This window comes from Zootoca vivipara, chromosome 12 (assembly GCF_965207765.1).
Source record: "Zootoca vivipara chromosome 12, rZooViv2.hap1.1, whole genome shotgun sequence".
Lineage (NCBI taxonomy): Eukaryota > Metazoa > Chordata > Lepidosauria > Squamata > Lacertidae > Zootoca > Zootoca vivipara.
This window is the reverse complement of record NC_142595.1, coordinates 2,974,199-2,999,626: the sequence shown is the minus strand read 5'-3', so window position 1 is coordinate 2,999,626 and position 25,428 is coordinate 2,974,199. Positions and strand designations below refer to the sequence as shown.

Below are 25,428 nucleotides of genomic sequence, written 5' to 3'. Positions count from 1 at the left end.
GCTTCACAAAACGTGAATCAATCCATACAAACTACATAATGGTTCCTATTTCAGCATAACTACATATTATAAAGGGCAAAGGGTCTTGACACACACAATCACCATTTTTGTTTAAGGGTCCCATGTTCTTAGTATTCTTCACTTCTGCTCTTTTATATGACTGAGCTCCTAAAGCTGATCTGATTATCTAACATGTTCCAGCAAGTGGTAAGAAATAACCCCTGAAAATATCTTCATTATTTCTAGGCTGCCTTTCAGCAAACATGTCTGTGGGTGAATCTACATTTGTCGGTTATAATGTTAGAAATGTGTTATAAAAATGTGACACCAGAGGGCACTGCAGAGCAGCGATCTGCCGGCAATGGAAAAATGCATTAAGCATTACAGTACAGTGGTACCTCGGTTTATGAACACAATTGGTTCCGGAAGTCTGTTCATAAACTGAAGCGTTCATAAACTGAAGCGAACTTTCCCATTGAAAGTAATGGAAAATGAATTAATCCGTTCCAGACGGTCCGCGGTGTTCATAAACTGAAGCGTTCATAAACTGAAGCGAACTTTCCCATTGAAAGTAATGGAAAGTGGATTAATCCGTTCCAGATGGGTCCGCGGAGTACTTTAACTGAAGCGTTCATAAACTGAAGCATGGGTGTAATTGGTTCCGGAAGTCTGTTCATAAACTGAAGCGTTCATAAACTGAAGCGAACTTTCCCATTGAAAGTAATGAAAAATGAATTAATCCGTTCCAGATGGGTCCGCGGTGTTCATAAACCAAAAATTCATAAACCGAGGTGTTCATAAACCGAGGTTCCACTGTATACTGTATAACATTATTTAATGTTACTTTAAATAATGCTTTTACAGATCAATGTGGATCCAGACGCATACTCTGAAGTTGAAACCTACATGCTATACAGCAAAAACCCAGAACTTTAACAAATGATCAGCATGACCATGTGTGAACACAAAAGCTGAATTTTACATTCCAATTTGGTGCAGTGTTCTGTTGAATTGCAGCGAAAATCAACTGATTTCTTCTCACCTTCTCCATCCTTTTCCTTTTTTACTCTAGTGGAACAGATCTTATTTTCCTTTCACATAGCTCCATAGTGATCGTATCCTGATGTCACTGCCAGCAAGAGCGGCAGACGTCTCAAAGACACAGAAGTCAGCCAGTAACTGTTTTCCACTGTAAATCCTGGGTGCTTGTCTGTCTAGGAAACTCAGAAGTCCCTTAGCTCAGCTTCTTGCAGACCCAAACCCAAAACAGCACTAGGATGTCTCTTTAATTTCTTGTAGCAAACTTAAATACGTAATATCTTAAATCTATTAATAAATGGGATGGGATACTAGTGAAAGCTGAGACGTTTGGTGGGGATGGAAAGCAAGAAATTACGAGAAACAATTATCCACATAGAGACTGAGGCTGCATATGCACCACACATATAAAGCACACTTAAAGTGCTTCCTCCCAAGAGTCCTAACTGTAGTTGGTTAAGGGTGCTGGGAACTGTAGCTCGGGGGGGGGGGTAATCCCAGAATTCTTTATTGGTGGGGAAGAGAAATGACATCATGGGAGGGAAGTTTCTAAGACTAGGGTGAAACTGTAAAGCTCCCTTTTTATTTTTGCTATGGGATGCTGCATCCATATGATTTTGTTACATATAGGTATACAATATATATGTATAGTATTGAAGTGGTTTTTTGTATAGTATAGTGGGGGGTTTCGGATGTTATTATATTTTTGCTTTGCTATGTTGATATGAAATTGTTTTTATAGTGCTTGTTTGAAATGCATCCCCTTTTCTTTGTTGTAAGCCACTTTCAGCATGTGGAAAGCAGCACACAAATGAATGAATGAATGAATGAATGAATGAAATATGGAAATGAGGTTTCAATGTACTTTATATGTATGGTCTTCAACCTGGCACGTCTCGGCCAGAATTCAAAGACACCTGAAATCAACCACAAATAAGACAACACATTGCTAGCCCAGTTATGGGGAACTAAATCAGTCTAGTGTACAATGGATGCATAGTTGAGACTAAGAAACAGCGATCCCACTAGGTCTTCTTTAATACTAGTGCACGGTGGCTGAATTTGCCAATCAGAATTGTTGGGTGTGAGAAGAGTGCTTGCCTCTTCCCTCCCTCCCTGATTCTACCAGCAAATGCTCCCCAAACATCCCCCAACCTTTTTCTCCTCCAAAAAGACTGATGCTGCTGGATGTTAGCCCAACTAGGAGGGAACAAGTCATGATCTCACACAGGTTGCACAGTAGTGTGCTACGCCAGCTCTTTCTGCATGCGATCCATGTTTTTGCACAGACTCCTCCTCTTGCATCTCATTGTTTTGCACTCTCCCAGCTGGCACGTCCCTCATCTCACTAAGCCCAAGACAGCACCCTCTCTTTCTTGTCCCCCATCCTTGCAGCTCATGCCTAAACACCACTTGCAAAAGACCATCATTGTTAAACAGGCTGCAGTGTTTGGCACTGGAAGAAGATGCTAGGTTCCACCCCCCTCCAGGCTCCACATCTTTCCTGGCCTGCCTCCAATTCCGTCAGAAGCACCCAATTATCTTTAGTTATTTTAGGCAATTGTGTCAGCGAACACAGCAACTAGGTAAGGGATGAGGGAGGTCATGCAGCAAAGAGGTGCCACACAATGCTTGTTTTCTCTTATTTGTTGCTTGTTGATTCAGTGTATTGAAATCTGAAAGGCTCATTTCAAAGCTGCTGTTGCTCAAATAATAATAGGACACACTGGCCTTTAATACAATTCTCTTCAGGGAACAAAAGCTTCTTTTGGCAAGGCTACAAGGGCCGCTTGTCGGAGGTTACACACATCTTTCCAGTCAAGCACAATTAATACTGCAATGCTCATGACCCAGGCGAGGATCCTTTCAACTATATAATGTTGGTATTATGAGCTCAGAAATCTCAATTTTAAAATGGGCTCCTAAAATGGAACCATAATTTAATTATTTTCCTCTAGCCTGCACCATTTTCTTTCATCGCTTTGTGCCACAAGGCTAGTAGTTTACAGAAGGCAGCTACTGCCCTCCAGGATTATTTTGCCAGATCCTTTAAACATCTGTTTCTAAAAAGGACTTTATTTGCAACGGCATAAAGAATAATCAGAGACTTATTTGCCCAGATAAATCAGGAACGAGTCAGGGAGCCTGGAGGGGTGAGGTGAGCCAAACGGAGGGAAGTGATGGCAACAAAGAAAAAGGAAGCAAGGAACATTTTAAAGGCTGCTCAAAGGGGCTCCAGTAGTTCTGAAAGTATTTTCAGGTGATGACGCAAAACACAGGAAAAAATATATAAATTGCATGATGCCAGAGAAGATTTGTGAGAAATAAATCCAAGACATATATAATTTTGCTTGAGTTGGTTTCAGTGAGGGCTGCAAGCATTAGTGTAATTGAAAGATTAATTTATGAGGGGCAATTTTACCCAGTGATGTTGTGGGTAAAGGACACACACATTTTAAAAAGGCTGTTTTGGTTCTGATGTGTATGTAAAACAATCAAAGTGGTGCCTTTTATTTAGTAAATTGCAGGGTTTTTTTTACACTTCCTTCAGTACCCCAAAAAGGTACCAATACAGTGGTTTGGGCAATTTGAAATAATTTAAATTAATTGTTTAAAAGGCAAGTCAATAATCAACTAATAATGACAAAGAATAATTAAGTCAATAGTCTTAATAATTATTATTTTCAAGCTCATTTGCAACAATATCTGTCAGGGATCCAAGAGTATCCTATGAAATGTCAATTTGAAAATACATACCAACAGATATTACAATCTTGTGTTGCTAAACCTAAATGGAAAGATCCTTCCTGTCAATTAAGGTTTGGTGACTTTTCTTTATTTTTACCCATAATTCTGTTATGCTCCATTTAACTTGCATTTTAAAAAAAACCAAAATAATACATTTTGTTTGTTGAAACTGCCAAGAAACCTGCTGCAATATCTGGGAAAGTGTGGAATCTGGTGGACAGCTAATTTCCAATATTCACATTAATCTGAGTGGCACATATGAGATAATTTAATTTAGGAATTCACAAAGATCAAATCCCTCAAGCACCTCTACTGTCAACTTGGGCAAATCTCCACTTATAGTAAAAAAAACACCAAAGCTTTGTCTATTTATTACAAAGCCAAGGTTTAGAAAACATTTGAAAAGGAAACGCAGTTTACCATAGACTCACATAGGGTCAGTGTGTGTATGTGTGTGTACAGATTAGACGGGGAAAGATAAACATAAAGCCTTAATACCTTCCTGCAGGTCCTTATATAATGCAAATTAGATGAACCGTCATTTGGGATTTCAGAGTTTATCATTGCCTACATTAATCTGCTTATTAATATTGAGATTAATGCATCTCAAATGATGTAATGAGACAAATTATGCAGGCCTGGATCCAAACAACCCCGTGACTAGTTCTGTGTGCCCAAGAGAGCTTTGGATAATTTTCTTTAGCAGGAGCCCCATGCCCTCATGCTGCACGGCAAACTTTTGAAATTCAGGAGATTTTCAAGATGAGTTTGTGATATTATGTGGTGTGCCTGCCATGGAAGAGGACAAAGGTGGGGGATCCGATAATGGCTCCTCCTTGATCAATAAAAAGTCAATTAAATACCTGCAAATTTACTGCCCTGTCATGTGGAATAATCTGCCATTTGAGGTGGCTGCTCCTTTACTCTGCTTCATAGCAGAGATGGCCTTTGTCTAACCTATTGGACCAAATCTGTCTGACCTGTATATAACAAATTGATTCCTGTCACGTCACAATGAAGCATCTGGAACCCAGTTTAAATACAGCTTAATTCTAGCACATGTGGACTGCAATATGGATTAATTCCTAGAGGGCTAGGCGTCTTAGTGGAACACAAGCTTAACATGAGTCAACAGTGTAATGCAGTAGCAAAGAAAAGGCTAATGTTATTCTAGGCAACATCAACAGAAGTACAGTATAGTGTTAATATGAGCACAGTGGGACATGCACTCTGGGCCATACCTGCCAAGTCCTGGATGGAAAGATCCGGGATCAGCAGCCCGCGACACCGGAAGTTGCGTAGACACAACTTCCGGTGGTGCTTTCCCCTTCTATGGGCACCAGAAAATATCGGCGCCGGAAGTCGCGTCTACGCATGACCGGAAACACGTAAAAGCGACTTCCGGCACCAGCGCCGCCATTTTCTGATGCCCATAGAAGGGCAAAGCGCCACCAGAAGTCGCTTTTACGTGTTTCCGGTCATGCGTAGAAGCAGCTTCCGGCGCTGGCATCGCCATTTTCTGGTGCCCATAGAAGGGCAAAGCGGCACCAGAAGTCGCTTTTACGTGTTTCCGGTCATGCGTAGAAGCAGCTTCCGGCGCTGGCATCGCCATTTTCTGGTGCCCATAGAAGGGCAAAGCGGCACCAGAAGTCGCTTTTACGTGTTCCCGGTCATGCGTAGAAGCAGCTTCCGGCGCTGGCATCGCCATTTTCTGGTGCCCATAGAAGGGCAAAGCGGCACCAGAAGTCGCTTTTACGTGTTTCCGGTCATGCGTAGAAGCAGCTTTCGGCGCTGGCATCGCCATTTTCTGGTGCCCATAGAAGGGCAAAGCGGCACCAGAAGTCGCTTTTACGTGTTTCCGGTCATGCGTAGAAGCAGCTTCCGGCGCTGGCATCGCCATTTTCTGGTGCCCATAGAAGGGCAAAGCGGCACCAGAAGTCGCTTTTACGTGTTTCCGGTCATGTGTAGAAGCGGCTTCCGGCACTGGCATCGCCATTTTCTGGTGCCCATAGAAGGGCAAAGCGGCACCAGAAGTCGCTTTTACGTGTTTCCGGTCATGCGTAGAAGCGGCTTCCGGCGCTGGCATCGCCATTTTCTGGTGCCCATAGAAGGGCAAAGCGACACCAGAAAAATGGCCACCGGCAGAAGCAGATTTAAGGGAGAATATCGGGATAAAAACCTAAACGGGAGACCACCGGGAAACGGTAGGAAAAAAGGGGTTTTCCCGGCGAAAATGGGATACTTTGGCAGCTATGCTCTGGGCTTTAAGAAGGGAAGGGAGTATAATACAAGACAAAATTGGGATTCAAGATAAAGGGGTCTTAGGAAATCAAAAACTTAACATAAGTTAACAGTGCCTCAGTCAGACCACACCTGGAATACGGTGTCCACAATTTAAGAAGGATATTGACAAGTTGGAAGCATGCAGAGGAAGGCAACCAATATAGAATCATAGAATCATAGAGTTGGAAGAGACCACAAGGGCCATCCAGTCCAACCCCCTGCCAAGCAGGAAACACCATCAAAGCATTCCTGACAGATGGCTGTCAAGCCTCTGCTTAAAGACCTCCAAAGAAGGAGACTCCACCACACTCCTTGGCAGCAAATTCCACTGCCGAACAGCTCTTACTGTCAGGAAGTTCTTCCTAATGTTTAGGTGGAATCTTCTTTCTTGTACTTTGAATCCGTTGCTCCGTGTCCGCTTCTCTGGAGCAGCAGAAAACAACCTTTCTCCCTCCTCTATATGACATCCTTTTATATATTTGAACATGGTTATCATATCACCCCTTAACCTTCTCTTCTCCAGGCTAAACATACCCAGCTCCCTAAGCCGTTCCTCATAAGGCATCGTTTCCAGGCCTTTGACCATTTTGGTTGCCCTCTTCTGGACACGTTCCAGCTCATCAGTATCGTTCTTGAACTGTGGTGCCCAGAACTGTGGTGCCCAGAATATGATCAAGGGTCTGGAAACCAAGGCTTGTGAGGAATGGTTGAGGGAGTTTGGTATGTTTCACTTGGAAAAGAGGAGACTGAGAGGCGATATGATGGCCATCTTCAAATACCTAATGGCTGTCACATGGAACATGGAGCAAGCTTGTTTTCTCCTGCTCCAGAGGCAAAGACCTGAACCAATGGGTTCTAGTTACAAGAAAGGAGATTCCAATTAAACATCAGGAATAACTTTCTGAGAGTAAAAGCTGTTTGATAGTGGAACAGACTCCCTCTGGAGGTGGTGGACTCTCCTTCCTTGGAGGTTTTTAAACACAGGTTTTAGTTGAGATTCCTGCATTGCTGGGGGTTGGACTAGATGACCCTTGGGGTCCCTTTCAACTCTACGATTCTGATTCACAGTTATCTTTTGAGAAAAAAGGAGGAAATTTGTATACGGCTTAATAATAAAAACCTCCAAGTGGTTTACATAAAATATATATTACAATTATTGATAAGAGCAATAGCGACACAGAATTGTTAATTACGTTAACTGTTTTTGGGTGCCTAGACCTTTGAGATACCAAGGTAGCATTATTTTACTGGTCACCTAAATCTCACCCAAAATAAGGACTTCCATTTGATTAAAGAAAATAAATAAATCATATGAGTTTTAAGTAATTAAATCTAGATACATTTTTGTACAGTGGTACCTCGGGTTACAGACGCTTCAGGTTACAGACTCCGCTAACTCAGAAATAGTACCTTGGGTTAAGAACTTTGCTTCAGGATGAGAACAGAAATCGCGTGGCAGCAGCGGGAAGCCCCATTAGCTAAAGTGGTATTTCAGGTTAGGAACAGTTTCAGGTTAAGAACGGACCTCCAGGGTGTGAGGCTGAAGGTGGTGGGATTGTAAAAATGTATTGGGAAATGATATATAATGAATTGAAGAAAATGTTGAAAATAACATTTGCTAAACAACCATAAGCCTTTTTGTTAGGCATTTTAGGTCAAGATCTGCCAAAAGAGATGAGGACACTATTTATGTATGCTACTATGGCGGCGAGAATTCTGATAGCACAAAAGTGGAAGACCGGAGAAATTCCAACTAAAGAACAATGGCAAGAGAAATTAATGAACTATGCAGAACTGGCAAAATTGACGGACAGACTTCGAGAACAGTGACTTTGAAAAAGAGTGGGAACCATTTATAACATATTTGCAGAAACAAAGGGAGACTATTGACTTGAGGGCAGGATTTAAATAAACACTCACATTTTTATTAACAAAGAACATTTAAAATGATAAAGAAATGATATAGTGGATTCTTTAAAAAAGGCAGTATGAAATAAGGGGAAACAAACCAGAAGTGGAAGTTGGGGGAAGTCCGGGGGGGGGGAGCAGGGTTGTAATATAAATGTTATTGATACGAGATGTATGTAATGATAGAAAAAGAAAAGTGAATAAAAATTTAATAATAATAATAAAAGAACGGACCTCCAGAATGAATTAAGTTCTTAACCCGAGGTACCACTGGATCTGTTAAATTAGTAGTTTTGAAGAGAAAGAAAAACTTTGTTTTCACATGATACACAAACACTACATCAGACACCATGTTAGGAGAGGCTAAGAGAGGGCTAATGCCTTTTCTAAGATGGCATCTACCATCTGTACATGTTAAAATTATAAAGAGTGTTTTTTAAATATGCTGCCCTATTAATTGGCAGCCCCTTTTTAATTAATGAAAAGGTTTTTAATAGATTAATCTAACTGATTAATATTGCTAAATGTTTCAGTGCAAGGGGGAAAAGTCTTCTTGATTCTTTGCCATAGCTTACTCTGGGTGGATACAGATAAAGCAGCTGCGCAGAGAGCTGTCTGGGCTCAAATTCCTAATCTACTTAAAGAGAGATTTATTAGATTCCATCAGCAATCTGCATCTCTCATAATTCGACAGACGTGTATCTGGATTTGTAGTACCAACATTTTCTCTGGTTTGTGTTTCTAGAGAAACCTTTAGCTGCGGGTGGAAGACAGCATCTACGTTTGCAAGTAAAATGATTCATTACTGCCTGTAATAAATATAGCACTGATGTTACTGATCATACCATACAAAAGAAATATATATATTTCTTCTTAAGAGTTAATTCAAGGAGCGCTAGGTTAATATCATAGGACCTTTTAACTAATGGACAGCACAAGTCTCACAATGCAATCTGTATGGAAATAAGAGAGTTCAGGTTGACATATAAATGTAATCATTCAAATAAAGATGAATACGGGGATTGACAGGGTAAACCCTTGCATATTTACTCATAAGACTGGCATCTTAAAAGGTATATCAGACATTGTGCTTTATATTCCTAGTCATTGAACTAAGGCTGCATACACACAACGTTTTAATCTGGAATCAATGGAGACTGAGTACTTGTTTTTTCTACGTAGCCCACATACAATCTAGATCTATTGCATACTGTATTTTTTGGCCACTGAAAAGCAATTCTTGAGCAACTGGTTTCATTCCAAAAATACGGTAAATGATTCATGCAGACTGATTCTGCATTCACACAGTATGTTCATTAGGAAACAGATGGAAATTGATGTAAGCTGTCCTGGCATTGCTGTGTTTGTGTGTATACACAACTATCCAATGACACTATGGGTGGATGTATAGCCAGATCACAACCACCGCTTCCTTCTAGGGCATGTGCAGGCAGGAAAAGGTGTGGGTAACCTAATCAAGAGGAGTGTTTTCAAATGGGTACCTACCCTCGCTCTGTTCAATGTAGGAAAAGCCCCCTCACAAACAAGCCACTCCAAACTGAATACTCCCGTGGCAGCTTTGCCAGGAAAGTGGCAGCGAACTCACTGGAAGTGAGAATCAGTATTTAAACTCACAACAACCCTTCAAGGCAGACCACGTGGAGAGGTCATGACTGTGGCAGATCCTCTCCCCCCCCCCCCACCCACACAAAGCTCTTGACTTTCCTGCTTCTGTTTGCTCACTATTAATATGCTGGCATTAACAGAGCAGCGCTGAGTACAATGCTCAAATACAGCACACATGCCTCATGGGAAGAGAGAATATTTATTCAAACTCACAATGCCTATGCTCCAGATCAGCCTTTCACAACCCTGGGTCCCCAGATGTTGGACCACAACTGGTCATTGGTCAGGGATGATGGGAGTTGTAGTCCTACAGCATCTGGGGACCCAATGTTGAGAAAGGCTGCTTCAGATAATGTGGTAATCTGTAGATAGCCCTGAAATAACTTCTAGGGCAGACTAGACAAATGGCATCACCGTTCATGCAATGGTAACGATGGTGGTGTTTTTACGTAAATCGCAGGCATCGGATCCCCAATTCAGATCAGGACCCCAGCAAAGGAAGGTGTCAGGGGGCTTTAAAGATTAGCCCCCTGCGGTGGTTCTAATCCACATTTATAATCCCACATATGGTGTTTGTACTGGGGAGCCTTTCCAGTGCAAATAGCAAGTGTGCCTCCTACAGGAGGGTTCATTCAAATATTTTTTATTCATTTTCCAATACTCACAAAAATAAATTCACAAAAAACCAAAACAAAAATAAAACATGGGGGGGGGGGACATAACAATTCTTACATTTTTTACTTAACATTGTTGACTTCCTCAATTCCCCCCCCCCGTGTCCATTTTAAAACCTCAATTAAGCAATTTTCATTTTGTATCTTAAATCATTCTAACACATTGTATCATTATCTCTCCATGGGCATACCCAGTGCGGGGCGGGGGGCAGCTGCCCCCCAGAAGCAAAAAAGGGGGAATATGGTATAAAACAGCTCGCTGCGCGATCTTGCCGCAGCGGGCAGGGCCGTCTTAACTATACCAGCCGCCATGGTCCGGCGCCCTGTCAGGCAGGGCTAGGCAGGGCGGGCAGCTGGAGAGCACGGCACGACAGGCAGGCTTGGCTGAAGTGAAACGGCAGCAGCGGCAGCGAAGCTGCTTCCGTCGAGGAAACCTGGACCTGGGCTAATTTGCATGTATGCAAATGAGGTGCCGCAGAGCATTGTGGGGCAGCACTTTCTGTGCTGTGCTCGCTGTGACTTGAAGGAGTGTGGGCTGAAGTTAGCCCAGGTCCAGGTTCAGATCCAGGTTTCCCTCAGCGGGAGGCAGCTTCGCTGCTGCTGCGTGGTTTTAGTCACTGCTGCCGGTAAAGGAGCAGGCGAGGCAGAAGCGCAAGCGCAGGGGGCTTCATGTGCCGCCTCGGCAATGACTGGAAATGGCCCCCTCCCCTCTGGGGGGCGTGGACGTTGACCACGCCTCCTGGGGGATCCCGGCCACGTCATTGCCAGCCAGCCAATCGGGTGGCTGAGGTGGCTGGGGGTGGGGGGCATGGCTGGCGTGCCCCCCCTAGTTTTGATCCTGGGTACGCCCATGTATCTCTCAACTATTCTATTCTAAAAAACGTCCATTATCCTCCACCAATAATTAATCAATTAATCCAAATCAAAAATTATTTTCCCATCATCTTTTATTTCTCCCCTTAGCCTGAAATTTTAATTTTTTCCATGAATTCAAATATTAATTTTTCTAACATAATATCATTTAATCACTTAAAACTAAATCAGCCCCCCTTCCCCTGGTCTCAGGGTCTCCCAGATGATTCAGCGAGTTCCATAGGTCATTCCAGTTTTGGACCATCTGAAGCAATCAAAAAATAACATCCCTTATTGCTCCTCACCCCACCCCACCCTGTCCCTTCCTATCCACCCTTCATCCTTGGTCATCCCCTGCTGCCTCCCCAATTCTTTAAATATTACAAAACACCATCCAACTGCTTTTCCACTTTTTAACCCGTTCACAATTTTTCTTTCCCTTAAACTCTGGCCCCAGTATGGATTCTGCCCTCCCTCTCTCACTGTGAGGGCAATATTCCATACTGGTTCTTCTTTAAAAGCTCTTGAAATCAAACATGAATCTTGTGTTTCCCCCTCTCACTGGGGGGACAATGTTCCCTTCGGCTTACTTTTCTTCTTTTAATTTTGCATTGTCCAGGACTAGTGGTTGTAAATCTTTCTTGTCTAAATTCTCCTTCATTTTCCACACAGTTCTGAATTATTATTTTTTCATTTTTGCAATCTGTATTGTGTTCTGTTACACGTCACATCTTAAATCTTCAATAAGTTCCAGAAGTTGTTTTTGAAGGTCCAAGTCAGATGATTTTGTGTCTACTGACATCCTGTTAGTCTCAAATTTCCTGGGAAAGCAGAGATTACTAGACAGGAAATGGTGTAGTTCTTATTTCCAAAGTTCAGAAACAAAAGTTATGTCCGATCTGGTTACGAACTCTCAGTTTTAGTTCTTCTTCATATCTTAAAAATCTTATGTCCATTTATGAAAAGAGCATTGTCCAACTTCATCTACACAGCCTTATATTTTGTGCTCTCTTCACTGCTGACAGTTTCCAGCCTCAAAGAGGCAAGCAAATTCCTTTCTATTATGATGTCACAATGGCGGCTCGCTGATCCCTCCAGGGACCCGACTCCAGCTTTCAGGGGGACTTTCCCAGTCCAGAATAAAGATCTTTACAGGGGTTTTGCTAGGTTCAATCCTTCTCCCCTTTACCCTGCCTTAGGGGGAAGGTTTTAGCTCAAATTTTTGATAACTGAATGCTTCCTGTCAATCTTTCCAGCTTGGGGCAAATTAACTGCATCTCGGTTCACTCAATGGGAGGGATCGACTTCCTCTTTAAATCTCCTCCCATATCCAATTAAAAATTATTTCAAAGTCTTTTTCTTTACTTACGGTGTCCAATGTTCTCAAATCCAACTAATTTGGAAGAATCCACCACTCCAGGCTGCTGGCACGGAGCTTCACGTTGCAAGGGTAGCAGTTTAACTCAAGCACCCCATCTCCACTCTGCTCGCTCTCAGCGCCCTTATTAGGGCTACCGGGGGGCGGAGGAGACCAAAAAATGGTGCAGCTGAGTCCCCACATCCGCAGAACACTCGATCTGGGGCTATTTCGGGGGGTCCGCGTCGCTCTCACGGCTCCCCCCTCTCCCGCATCGCTAGGGAATCTCTCGCCAGTCAGCAATGGCGGCAGACCAGAAATCCCCTACAGGAGGGTTCAAAGGGTTGAAGAGCTCTACCTTCCACCACAATCCCAATCTAGACCAGCTTTCCTGTGCTTGCTATTTACTCTAAAATAAAAATCACAAAATTATTAACTGCGTGAATGGTGTTGTGTGCATTTTGGCCATATTTTGGAACACCAAAAATAAGGCTATGATTTGCAGCTCCACAATGTATTAAGTGCCTTGGTAAAAGGGAGTGTTGAGCTCTCACTTCTGTAGAGAAATAATGGCTGCCTAGTTCTATTTAAAGCTCTGATACAGAAATGCCAGAACACAAGTCAGTGCTCATTTGAGAAGGATGACAAACCTGTTGTGGTGTCAAGATAACTAAACAGAGGGTTGAGCCTGAAACAGAATCTCTCTCACAGACCCAGCAGAGCCACCCATTGTTTGCTTATTGTGCAATGCCTTTATTTAAGTGATAAATTCATTGTAATGGCTCTTATTACATGGAAACAACCCCACCTGTTTTATAGGGCCCTAATCAAATGAAGTCAGAAATAATCTATCCCAATGACGTTAAGAGAGCTGAGTTATCCAAGCTATTTTTAGGCACCATTGAAGAGTCCAACCCCCCCCCACCCTCATTCTCCAGCTTAATTCTTTTAAAGAAATTATTCATATAGCAATATACTGCTAGTTCATAAAGAAGATCACAGCAATGTACACCAAAAATATGCACAATACAAAAACACATAAGAACTAAAATCACAGATCATTAGCTAACTGTAATAGATTCCTCTCGCCCTTTAATTGTCCACATAAGACTGGGGGCATAGAAAGGTTTTCAGCAAATACTTAACAATTAATACAGAACCCCTTTTCTTCCCAATGTCTCAACAACTGAAACTGATTTGTAAAAATGTTATGAGAGACATTGCACATATCTTTGTAAACCAAAAAAAACTTTAATAAAAATAAATAAATAACAATTAATACAGAAGACACCTGCTAAATCTCCACAGCAACTGAACTGATGTCACTGAAGACTTGGTTTCATGCTGGCATCAGTAAAGCCTCATCAACTCAGGGGCCAATTAGCAATGTTCCTACAGATCAAAGCTAGGATTTAGGGTCCCAGTAGGGATGCCACCTTTGGCTGGGCAAAGTAAATGACAGGTTGGGCAAAATACAGGAACCACCACAATATGGCTTCTGATAGTCATCTCACTGAGAGGATACCATGTTCAATAGTATTGAAAGCCATTGAGAAATCAAACAAAAGTAACAGGGTTTCAAAAAAATAAATAATAAATAATGTCTGTGTTTGAAGCAGAAATTCAGCCTCTTCTTTGCCTATGCTAGACAAGCAGTTTACAATAGCAGTACAGTTATGCTAATTCTCTTTTTAGCCACAGTTCTCCAAAGGATGGCAGACCTGTTTGCTTATATTGCAAAGTTACTTGGGACTTTAAATGGCAGAGGTTTGAGTAAAGAACCTTCATACAGTTGAAGATTTGCAGGGTGCATGTCATTTCTCTCTCACATATGAGGCAGCTGTGGAATATAAGAGGGAGAAGTTTGTGCACAGCAAGCCAGGAGGAAAAACTGAGCTGCCTCATGCGAGAGAGAGAAATGATGCAAAGCATGCAAGTATTCCACATTATGTTTATTCCTGGTACCATCCATAGACTTCAGCATAAAGTTCCAGATTCAATGTAGCAATTTAGAAGAGATATTTTATTAATAAGCAAAGACCCTTATATGTACAACATCCACCATATGAACTTAACATTCTCAAACTGAATGAGCTAACTGACAGGTTTGCTCTCAAAATTCTTAAATATGCTGAATAGGAGAAATGAGGTGGCATGAAAATTGAGCTTTTGTGCAAGTGAGAGATGAAAAAGGAGGAAAGATTAGGAAGAAGGGTGCTTAGCAGTTGCAATGTGTGGGAGCAGGAAGATGCAGGAGGTTTGGTTTGTGTACAGGGTGGGACAAAAAAGGAGGGAGAGGAGACATGGACATGGGGATAAAGGTGAATTCAGAGGTGCAAAGTGGGGCTGAAGAACAGAAGAGACAAGTAGCTTCAGAAATGGGGTTCAGAAGGTGAAGAGTAACTTAATAGTTGCATGGGATGAGAAGGGGAAACTAGGTGGATGTGGGGGGTGAGAGGGGGCTGGTGAGTGGAAAGAGCAGGTCTACAGCCCCTAGTATACTCAAAAAATATGTCAGATAAGTTCAGTGAGTCTTACTCCCAAGAAAACATGTATACGACCGAAGTCTTAGGCTGTGTACACATTGCCAGCTAAAAATGCAGCTAGGTCGTCCTTTTTTTCAATTCAGACCGAAGCAGGTTATGAGGAAAATGTATCAAAACACAGAAGGAAACAACAGGATAGATATAGATTGTGGCTCACATTGTGTGTATACTATTTCCCAAATTGTGGTGGGAGCACTGGGGATGCAGAGTAAACAGGAGTGTGAACACAAGCTTAGAAGTATTAAGAATTCATTGGTGGGTCAATTTGAATTTGTGCATCCAACAAATTGGGTCTTAAGAAGTGTATACTGTACTTACTGCTGCATAACATCACACAGCATAGCATTAAACCAGAAATCACGCTTGGTTTCAATGGCACTGAATGAAGACCTGGTCTTACGAATGCTTAGAATTGGGGTGCCAGAAGAATTTCTACCCCTTTCTACTACATTATGTAAAATCAAACAGGAAAAGGTTCAGTGATGATGTTTTATAAATTGTATTAGAAAATTTGCTTCCAAAGTTTCATTCTCCAACAATTCCGCTCACCCTCTTCGATGGCAGGCCCAACTAGCTAATGGGAATGCTTGGGCCTGCTCCCAGGGGTCATTAAATTGCGGCCTGCCAGCTGTCTCCCCTGCCTTTTCACCGGATCTCCCACCCTCCCTTAATTTAATTGCTTTTACTTGTGCTTTGACCTTGGACCAAATTGGCTGCCATATTCAGGGGCCAGGCAGGAATTTCCCCATGTGGCAAATTGACATCAGCCATCTGGTTTTCACCTACCTCATAGCAATGAGGTTAGGTGGTTAGGCATTGGGTAAGCCTAGATCTTGGCTGGAGAGGAGGTTATAGCCTCTGCCTGCCCCTCCTTGAGGAAAGGTATCCTGTTTAAATGATTTGGGAGGAGTGGCTTATTTCCAAAGCCCAGGGGGAGCTAGGGCCATACCACTCCTCCAACAGGGACTCTGCGGGGGGTACCCCTATTGGACGTAGGTCATAAGGAATGCCCCCCAAGATGTGGTTTGCCCTTAGATGCGCTTCCAGCGGAGGGGCTGGAGTGGAATAGCAATGACTTCACCCAATGCCTATGGCTGCCAAACCATTCTGTACTGTAACCAATAAAGTGGTGGCCATATTCAAGGTCAAACCCAAAATGTTGTTGTCCTGTGTGGGTACTCATTTCCCAAGGGAACTGTGGAGTCACAGGGCCTTGGCACAAAAACCATCAGTTCTCTCATTCACCAAAAATAACAGGCAAAGCTTCTGTTTTATATTTTTATGTTTTATTTTGTTCAGTGATACACTGTATTTCAAACTACACAATGCACAGTGGTTTTTATTAATCATTACAGCTGTCCTATATGTAGTGTAAAAATGAAACAAAAAGCCAATTTTGAAGAAAGCTACTTTTCTGCTCCATCCACTTGGTGCATCAACAGTCAGCTTAGTATTTTTCACACTCCAGAAATGGCTTGTGTTTCCCACATGCCAGCTCCCTTGGGACTTGTAACTATTTAACATACTGTTACATGAAACGGGGCACTTTATGTGAAATTTAAAAAAGAGCTGAATAATCTTCTAAGTTGGACAGAGATGCTTTTGTTCCATGCAGAGCTACAAGGCACATTAATGCAAGAATATAGCTTGATCACAGGAAAACAAGAAATCATTGTAGCTTGCATATAAAAGCTGGCCTGTTCTCTGTGGTCATAAAAGCATCACTTGATTTGCACCATCATTAGAAGTGAACTGACCTTTTCTTGTTAACATTTCACACTCCACAATTAGTAAGCAACTGTTGAGCGATGTGAATGCCTTTGGAGATACAGTATCACCTCAGGCAAGGATGCTTATTTTAAATTTCAGACAATCAGATAAGTCCACAGCAAACACTGCAGGGCTTGTGAGTGTGTAGCCAAATGTAACAAGGGTGGAAAAAACTAGAAGAGTGTGTATCCACTGTGTCCTGTGATTTCCTGCATAAACAAAGGCTAACAATTTAGAGTCAGAATCCGAAACAAACTATCTTTGGAAAACTAACTGAGCTTAGTTCAACATTTTTGAAGGCAACCTAAGTTTTGGAGATGTGTGTGATGGTCACATGTGCATGCCAGGCCCCTTCATTTTTGGGAACAACCCAGTGCCTGGGGTGATCACATTCTTACACCCGATAAAGGCTGTCTTTTGGCATGAAAGTGAAAGAATTCTCTACTATCAGAGGGGCACTGTCTTCCTTGTTCTCTGCATGTTTATTGTGGATAAACAGTCAGCAAAACTATAGCATGGAACAACAGCCCATTTCTAATGCAAATGAATAGTAAAGAACTACAAAGTCTAGGAAATATGGTTTTTTTTGGGGGGGGGGACAGAACCAGAACATTATGTACATGGGCTTGGTGGAGATGGCAGATAATGAACATTTCACTCATCTTCATTAAGGACCTCACCAACCTATCCTATGGTTGACAGCAGGAAGTGGTGAGTGCTGTTTAGACATACTGTGAGCACCTTGTATGATTTAATACCACCAGGAAGCTAGAGAAACAAACTCTATAGAATCATAGAATCAGAGTTGGAAGAGACCACAAGGGCCCCCTGCCAAGCAGGAAACACCATCAAAGCATTCTTGACATATGCCTGTCAAGCCTCTGCTTAAAGACCTCCAAAGAAGGAGACTCCTTGGTAGCAAATTCCACTGTCAAACAGCTCTTACAGTCACGAAGTTCTTGTAGTTTGAATCCATTGCTCCGTGTCTGCTTCCCTGGAGAAGCAGAAAACAACCTTTCTCCCTCCTCTATATGACATCCTTTTATATATTTGAACATGGCTACCATATCACCCCTTAACCTTCTCTTCTCCAGGCTAAACATGCAGCCTTGATTCATTCCTGTTTATCACTTGTTCACCATTAAAGCCCATTGTGTCCTGTTTCTGTGCAGATTTCAATGGGAAAGTCTTCCAATAATACATATGTTCAACTGGTTTTCTATATAAAAAAATAATACATACATAATAATAAAAAAACATTTGCAAGGACTTGGACCTGGATCAGCTAGAAAGTGCTGTGTGGGTTGAAAACCCCTTAGAGGAAATGGCATATCACTACACGTATCGCCTTTTGGTAAAAATATTGGCAGGGTGGGGAGACAGTTGCCTGGGGAGGGAGATGGCTGCCTCTGTGCACTGATGCGGGAAGCCATATTGTTCCCCATACAATTCCTCAGGGAATGACTGCCTATAACGGCATATTCCTGCTTCCTGGAGCATTTGTGCACAGCACAAAAACGGCTTGCTGTCACACAACACACAGTAGGTGCTCCAAGTACCTTGAAAATGGAAAGAAAATGGAAAGAAAAAAAACTGCCCTCAGACCCCCCCCTGTAAGTTGCACGCATTCAGATGGTGCTGAGCAATGTCCACAGTTCTGCAAACTACTCTGCACATGTGTGCTCTGATCCAGGAGCTGGTCCAAGAGGGGTGAATCCGGGAAGCGCCCTCAAAAATACAGCGCAAACAAAACCCTCCCCCATCCTTAGTTTCAGAGCAAAGTCAGATGACAACAAGACAGTATTTCAATGCATGGTATAACCAACTATGGCCTTTGCTAATGATCTATCTTTTTTCAGCGTCTTATTGGCCTGTCACAGAGACTTTATGTGGCTGTCCTGCCTGGAGTTGCCTCCCTAACATGTACGCTAGGCTTGCGTGTAAGGACCGTTTGCTCCTAGCAGCCTCTTCCTGATATCCCCAGCTCATAGCTGCCAAGTTTTCCCTTTTCTCGCGAGGAAGCCTATTCAGCATAAGGGAAAATCCCTTTTAAAAAGGGATAACTTGGCAGCTATGCCCCAGCTGCTGGCATACCATCCTGCTTAGGACAAGCCTGAACATCCCCTGGCCTGCTGCTCTACCTCCTTGGATCATATGGTGTCCTGGAGTTACAGAAGGCTGCACACACTGATTTCCACACTGCACTTCTTTCTGACAGAGATGGAGTTGAAATTTGATTTCTTATCTCAGAATTAACCACTCCTGACTATGGCTCTCTTGTAACGCCAAAATCTATCAAGTTTAACTACCTGCATACTATAACATCTAGGGAAGGTACTATGCTAAAAATAATTGTCATGGCTACAATTTCACATTCTTTGTCTACCTAATTACTCACTTTAGTCAACTTGTTTCCCACCTGTCCAATTACAGGTGTCAATTCACTCAGCAAAGCTAACAAGATTCTCCTATTACCAATCACTGTTGCTGTGATAGGCAAGTTTTGCATGCATTTAAACTCTAATTGAATTGTCACAGACAGTACAGTATTTTACATTCCAATGCCATTTGACTCCAGCCTTTACACACACAACCCTTATACTTAGTAAAAGACAACTGAAGATCACATGCGTCTCAGCAGGCTCTAGTAGTTCATGAAAGGTTAGATAATAATTAGATTTGTTAGAGACTCAAGACTCTGTTTTTATTTTTACTTTTTGTGGCAGCAGATAACCATTCCACAGCTTAGTCAGCCTGTGAGATCTGGCATGTGGGAATTTTATCTGAACCCAAACTGAGGGACGTTGGGTGGTTAAGAGGCCAGTACAGTAGTTGGCAATGGCTGTCTCAATACCCCAATTAGATGTCCTCACCGAAGTAACGGCTCCTAACAGTCTTTCTACTGCTCACTCAATAATGGCGATAGATACTGATTCATAAAGTATTTTAGGATATATTTAAATCTAGATATTTAAATTTGTTATACTGCCCACCCCATCCTAAATGAACTGCTACAGTGCCAAATGAAATGAAAGGGATAGAGATTATCAGAAGGATCAAATGACTGTTGTCCTTTGCCTGCACTGTTCAAATCCACTAAGATTTGTGTTGATGGACCATGGAGCAATTTGAGGGCGAAAGCTAGAATCAATGGTTTTCTGTGCCATTTATTTATTTAATATCTCTATCTGCATGTCCCATTTGTTTCCCAACCTTCCACAAAGAAACTCAAGGTGTTGCATTTTATCCTTAAACCAACTAGTAAAGCAGGTTAGGCTGAGGGGGTACCTGTTACAAGACACCCCCACACACCCCACACACTTTCAGTGGCTCTCTTCTGTCTTCTCAACCAGCAGCCTTTTGTTACGTTATCACCCCAGGGCTCTTAGAAAAGTTGACATTCGGCCTGCTTTGTCATTCTCCACTTGTTCTGGGATTTAGCTGGTGATCTGCCCATGGCCCCACAATTTCAACCTCCCCTCTGCCTGTGCTACCATGGAAACAAATATCCAGGCCAAGGTCACAATGGAGACACATATCCACTGAACACCGCCACCTCCTTGCCACTGTGACATTACTTGACAAGTATAAAGATCTTGTTGGGGATTTTTAATAGAAAAAGGGGGCCAAGAAGTTGTCTCCTGCGGTTGCCCCATTAAACATCAGTTTTCAGAAAACATTCCCTTTGGATGTGTCAATTCCCTTTCTCCCCTGGAGCTCAAGGCCTTCTAGAAATATCTCCAGGACAACATGGAAAGGGGGCTTATTTGGCTACCTTGTTTGTGGGTGCAAACTCTGAGGACTGTACCTCTGCACTGATTATCCAGTGCTCAGTCAGAGACCTATTAAGAACAGGTATCCTCTGACACTCAAAATACTTCACTCTGCCTTGAAATGCATCTAAAGCAAGGCCGTCTTAAGCCCATCCAGCGCCCTGGCGCTATGTCCCCTCCAGAGCCTCTCCAAGGGCCCGGGAGTGTTAAGCAGACCGCGGCAGCAGCGGGAGGCCACCTCCGAGGATTCCGTGCTGCGCCTCCTCCTCATTTTCCCAGCGCTGGGTTCCGCTCAGTCAAGCTTCGCCACCAGCGCACGCACTGCGGGACCAGCAAGAGCTGCTTGGGCGCTGTGCGCGCGCTGGTGGTGAAGCTCCACTGAGCGGAACCCAGCGCTGGGGAAACAAGAAGGAGGCACAGCGCGGAGTCCTCGGAGAAGGAGACACGGCGCAGCCTCTCAGCTAGTGGAGCGCAGTCCTGGCCAGATCGCCAGAACCCTGCGCTCACTTGGCGCCCTTCCAGCGCCCTCCAGTGCCCGGTGCCGTGGTTCTCCGCGCCACTAGCCTCTATGGCTAGGACGGGCCTGATCTAAAGTAATACAGGCAGTTGACGCCCATCCAAACCGAACTTTCATATAAAAAGTCAATGTGTCTTTGAACAGGTGCATGGGAACTCAATGGTTTACTGATTTTGACCTGTAGCCTGGTGCAAATCTCAAGATTAATTGGTTAAAAAAAACATGACTGCATTTTAAGATAATTTATTATGGGGTGTTAACAAAGCCCATAATAACTTTAGCAACACTGTCTAACATCCACCCTTTCTTTAGCAAAGGGTTGTGTGCTTTTGACATAAATGTGCCTACTACAGGAGCCCCTGCAATTAGGTCACTCAGTGAGCAGAGCAGTAGGCTGGCCTCTTGTGAGGAATAATCACATGTAGCTCAAAATACCAGAAGGTGTGCTGCTACCATGCACCTGTTCAAAGACACATTGACTTTTTATATGAAAGTTCGATTTGCGTGGGCATTAACTGCCTGAATTACTTTAGATGCATTCCAAGGCAGAGTGAAGTATTTTTAAAGCGAATACAGAGTGCCTGGGAGAGCATTCATGGGGAATTTCAGCAAAGCAATGAAGGGAGAAAGCATCGGTGGGAAATTCACCGCTCAACAGCTTGGAGCCTACAAAGGCTGCAGTCATGTGCATTGACAGGGCAGCACAGAATTCCCTCAAGGCTCTGTGCTCTAGTTAAATCAATTTGTCAGAAGCAGCTCTCTTCTTTCCTCTAACTCCCATCCTCACTCCACCCCAGATCAGGAAGCCTATTGGAAACAAAGACAGCTGGGGCCCACAGCTGCCTCCTTGTAGTAGATTAATTAGTACATCAGACATCATCTCCTAATTAGCAAGCGAGTATAGAATAAAAACCTCTCTGAATCAAGTGAGCCATTGCCATATGTTGACACTGTAACAATGCACCAAACATGTAATTCTGTAAAAAAACTAAAGGAACAGGACCGTTATCACCTTTGTTGTTTATAATAGTTTTAGAAGTATTGGCGCAAAGAATAAGATGTAATCAATACAGTAAAGGTATAAGAGTGGGATGGAGACAATATAAATGAAAAGCATTTGCACACGACATGGTGATATCGGTGATAAGTGTTACAAGAGATTTAAAAAATTGGCGAGGTAGCAGGTCTTAATATTAATAAAACAAAACTCTTGGTTAAAAATATGATTAAAGATCGAAGGAAGGTTAAGTATTTAGGTGTATAGGTAACAGCAGATAATATAAATCTATATAAAGATAATTATTTAGAAACCTGGGAAGATATTAAAATAAATTTGCAAATTGGGAACAGAATTAATAATTCACTATTAGGCAGAGTGTCGACTATAACAAATTTATTACCTAGAATGTTATTTTTGTTTCAATCAATTCCGGTGATTGGCAAGACAGATTGTTTCAACCAATGGCAAAAAGATATTTCTAAATATATTTGGTGAGGGGAAAAATCAAGAATAAAATATAAAATATTGATAGATGCAAGATAGAGAGGAGGTTTCTTGCTGCCAGATATGAGATTATATTATGAAGCATCTTTGTTGGTTGAAGGAATGGATGACATTAGAGAATCCACATATTTTAGACTTGGAAGGCCATGATAATATTTTCGGTTGGCACACTTATTTATGGTATGAAAAGGTGAAAGTACATAAAGGATTTACAAATCATATAATTAAGAAAAAATTGTATAGAATATGGGATAAATACAAAACTCTATTAGAGGCAAAACCACCACTTTAACTCTCACCGGTGGAAGCTATAGCGGTAAAGAAAAAGTATATGATAGAAAGGTGGACGACATATAGAAATTTATTAAAACAAGAGGGAGGAGAGTATCACTGCCACTGGGAGAAACATAGGAAGACGGGCATCTTCCGTCATTCCCAGGGTCTGAAGGGAAAGGCCCATTCTTCTTCTTCTACTACACTGGAGGGACCTGCCAGGAGTAAACATGAACCAATAGTATCAAATTGTATGGGAAATGGCCTTGCTAGAAAAGCTAACCAATAAACTGAAACTGACACGGGGACAAATAGAAGAGGATGCCTTCGCCCCAGTATGGCTCCCCATTATCACACACACAGCCCAACAAGACAACAACAAGAATCCACTGGCAGCATACAAATCAATCTGGCTTATCTGACCCAACAAGTGCCCCCACCCCCTCACAAATGCAAATAAACCCCACTGCATCCAAGCTCACACAACTAACCACACACCCTGCACCCTAATACCTCTCACTACCAAGGAAATGTAATAAACGAATAGAAAGAGAGCCTACACTATACAAAAGGATATAAGCCCCACCACCCTCCTCTCCTCCTCTCCCCCCCTTCTTCCCTGACCTTATACAGTATTGTAGCTACTCAGCACTAATGTCTCACAACAAATGTAACTGATCTGTAAGAAAGACTGTACAACCTGAAAAAAGAGACTAGGCATGTACTTTTGTAAACCAAGAGAATCTTTAATAAAAATAAATGTAAAAAACAAAAACAAAACAAACACCTGTGCTCAGAGGTTTCCAATTTCCTACTGGTTGCTGATTTGCTACTAAGTCTAGTTCAAGGTGTTACTTTTGGTATATAAGTCCTTGCCAACTTGGAACCAATTTACCTAGGAGATTGTCACGGTCCGGTCGACGGGCGGTTGAAGTCCTGGCTGAGGACGTCAGGACCAGGGCAAGATGGTGGTGTAGAAGCAGGAACAGGTGCAGGGCTGAGGGTCCAGCAGCAGGCAGTCGCAGGGTCAAGGAGCAAGGCAGAGGCAAAGGTCTGGGAGTCAAGGAGCAAGGCGTCAGCAAGGCAAAGGTCCAAGGATCGAGGATCAAGGCGTTGACGAAGGCGAGGGTCCAAGGAGCAAGGCGTCGGCAAGGCAAGGGTGCAAGGAGCAAGAGGCCAGAGGCAACCAGGCAGGGATAGCGTTGCTGTGGCAAAGAGCTGAAGGGAAATGCTGAGCTTTTATCCCTCCCAGCTCCTGCCAGCAGGTGCAGTGAGATATCAAGTGGTCTCACCTGAGTGGCCACTCCTTGCTTCTCCAGCACAAGCTGAGGCAGGCCCCAGTCCTGCAAAGCACTACAGGCCCCAGAGCCTGACCCCTGCCCATACTCCTGACAGAGATCGCCTTACTCCAAATGTGCCCACTTGGCTGCTTAATCAGCGGAACTGACCCTACCATAGTTGCCACATAATACCTCTACTGCATTTGTAAGAACTCCATTGTTTTGTGTGGCACCACGCACACTTTGGAACTCCCTGCCGATTGAGATCAAGAAGGCTCTTTCCTTTTCAGTACCTGCTAGAAATATTCCAGTTTAAACAAGCCTACCCAGATGCTTGAGGTAACTTTAATCTGTTTTGGTATTTTAATCTTTACATGTTTTAAAGAATGTGTGTGATTTTTTTCTTGATTTTACTGTTTTATTTTTGTAAGCTACATTGAGGTTTGTTTGTAAAACAATCAAGCAAGCAGTATATACATTTTATGAAATAAATAACATAAATATAAAAATAATCAAAGGTGGGACATGGGAACAAGCTCTTATCAATCACTAGCTTAAGCTGCTTTAAAAAGCATTAACGGAGGGTAGGACTACTAAGCTGTTGCTGCTAAGTAAAGCATCCATGTGCAGAGGCAGTACACCTCAAAATATCAACCGCTAGGGACAAACGAGGGTTCCTAGCGCTAGGGGTGCGGTTCTAAACCACTGAGCCTAGGGCTTGTCGATCAGAAGATCGGCGGTTCGAATCCCCGCGACGGGGTGAGCTCCCGTTGCTCAGTCCCATCTCCTGCCAACCTAGCAGTTCGAAAGCACGTTGAAGTGCAAGTAGATAAATAGCGGGAAGGTAAACAGCATTGTAATGGCGGGAAGGTAAACAGCATTTCTGTGCGCTGCTCTGGTTTCAACAGAAGTGGTTTAGTCATGCTGGCCACATGACCCGGAAAAACTGTCTGCGGACAAACGCCGGCTCCCACAGCCAGTAAAGCGAGACGAGCGCCGCAACCCCAGCGTCGTTCGCGACTGGACTTAACTGTCAGGGGTCCTTAACCTTTACCTTTAGGGACACACAGGCAAGGGCTCCTGCCTTTGCGGTGCGGTTTGGGCTTTTTGAAGGCATCCAGCTGGGCACTGCTGGAAAGAAATAATGCCCTATTAGATAGACCTTATTCTGACCCAGTAAGGGAACTGAATAGAAAAATGCTTCCATTATATTTTAAAGACTTTACCACTGACAGCTTTGTGGTGAACAATCTAAAATTGGATTTTCTAGCAACACAAA

General features: G+C 42.9%; 1 protein-coding gene across 13 annotated transcripts in view; it reads right to left on the bottom strand.

Annotated features, from left to right (window-relative positions):
* Positions 1 to 25,428, bottom strand: part of LOC118095417 (poly(rC)-binding protein 3) — a 249,935-nt gene that overhangs the window by 46,754 nt on the left and 177,753 nt on the right. The gene's annotated exons all lie outside the window — the stretch shown is intronic.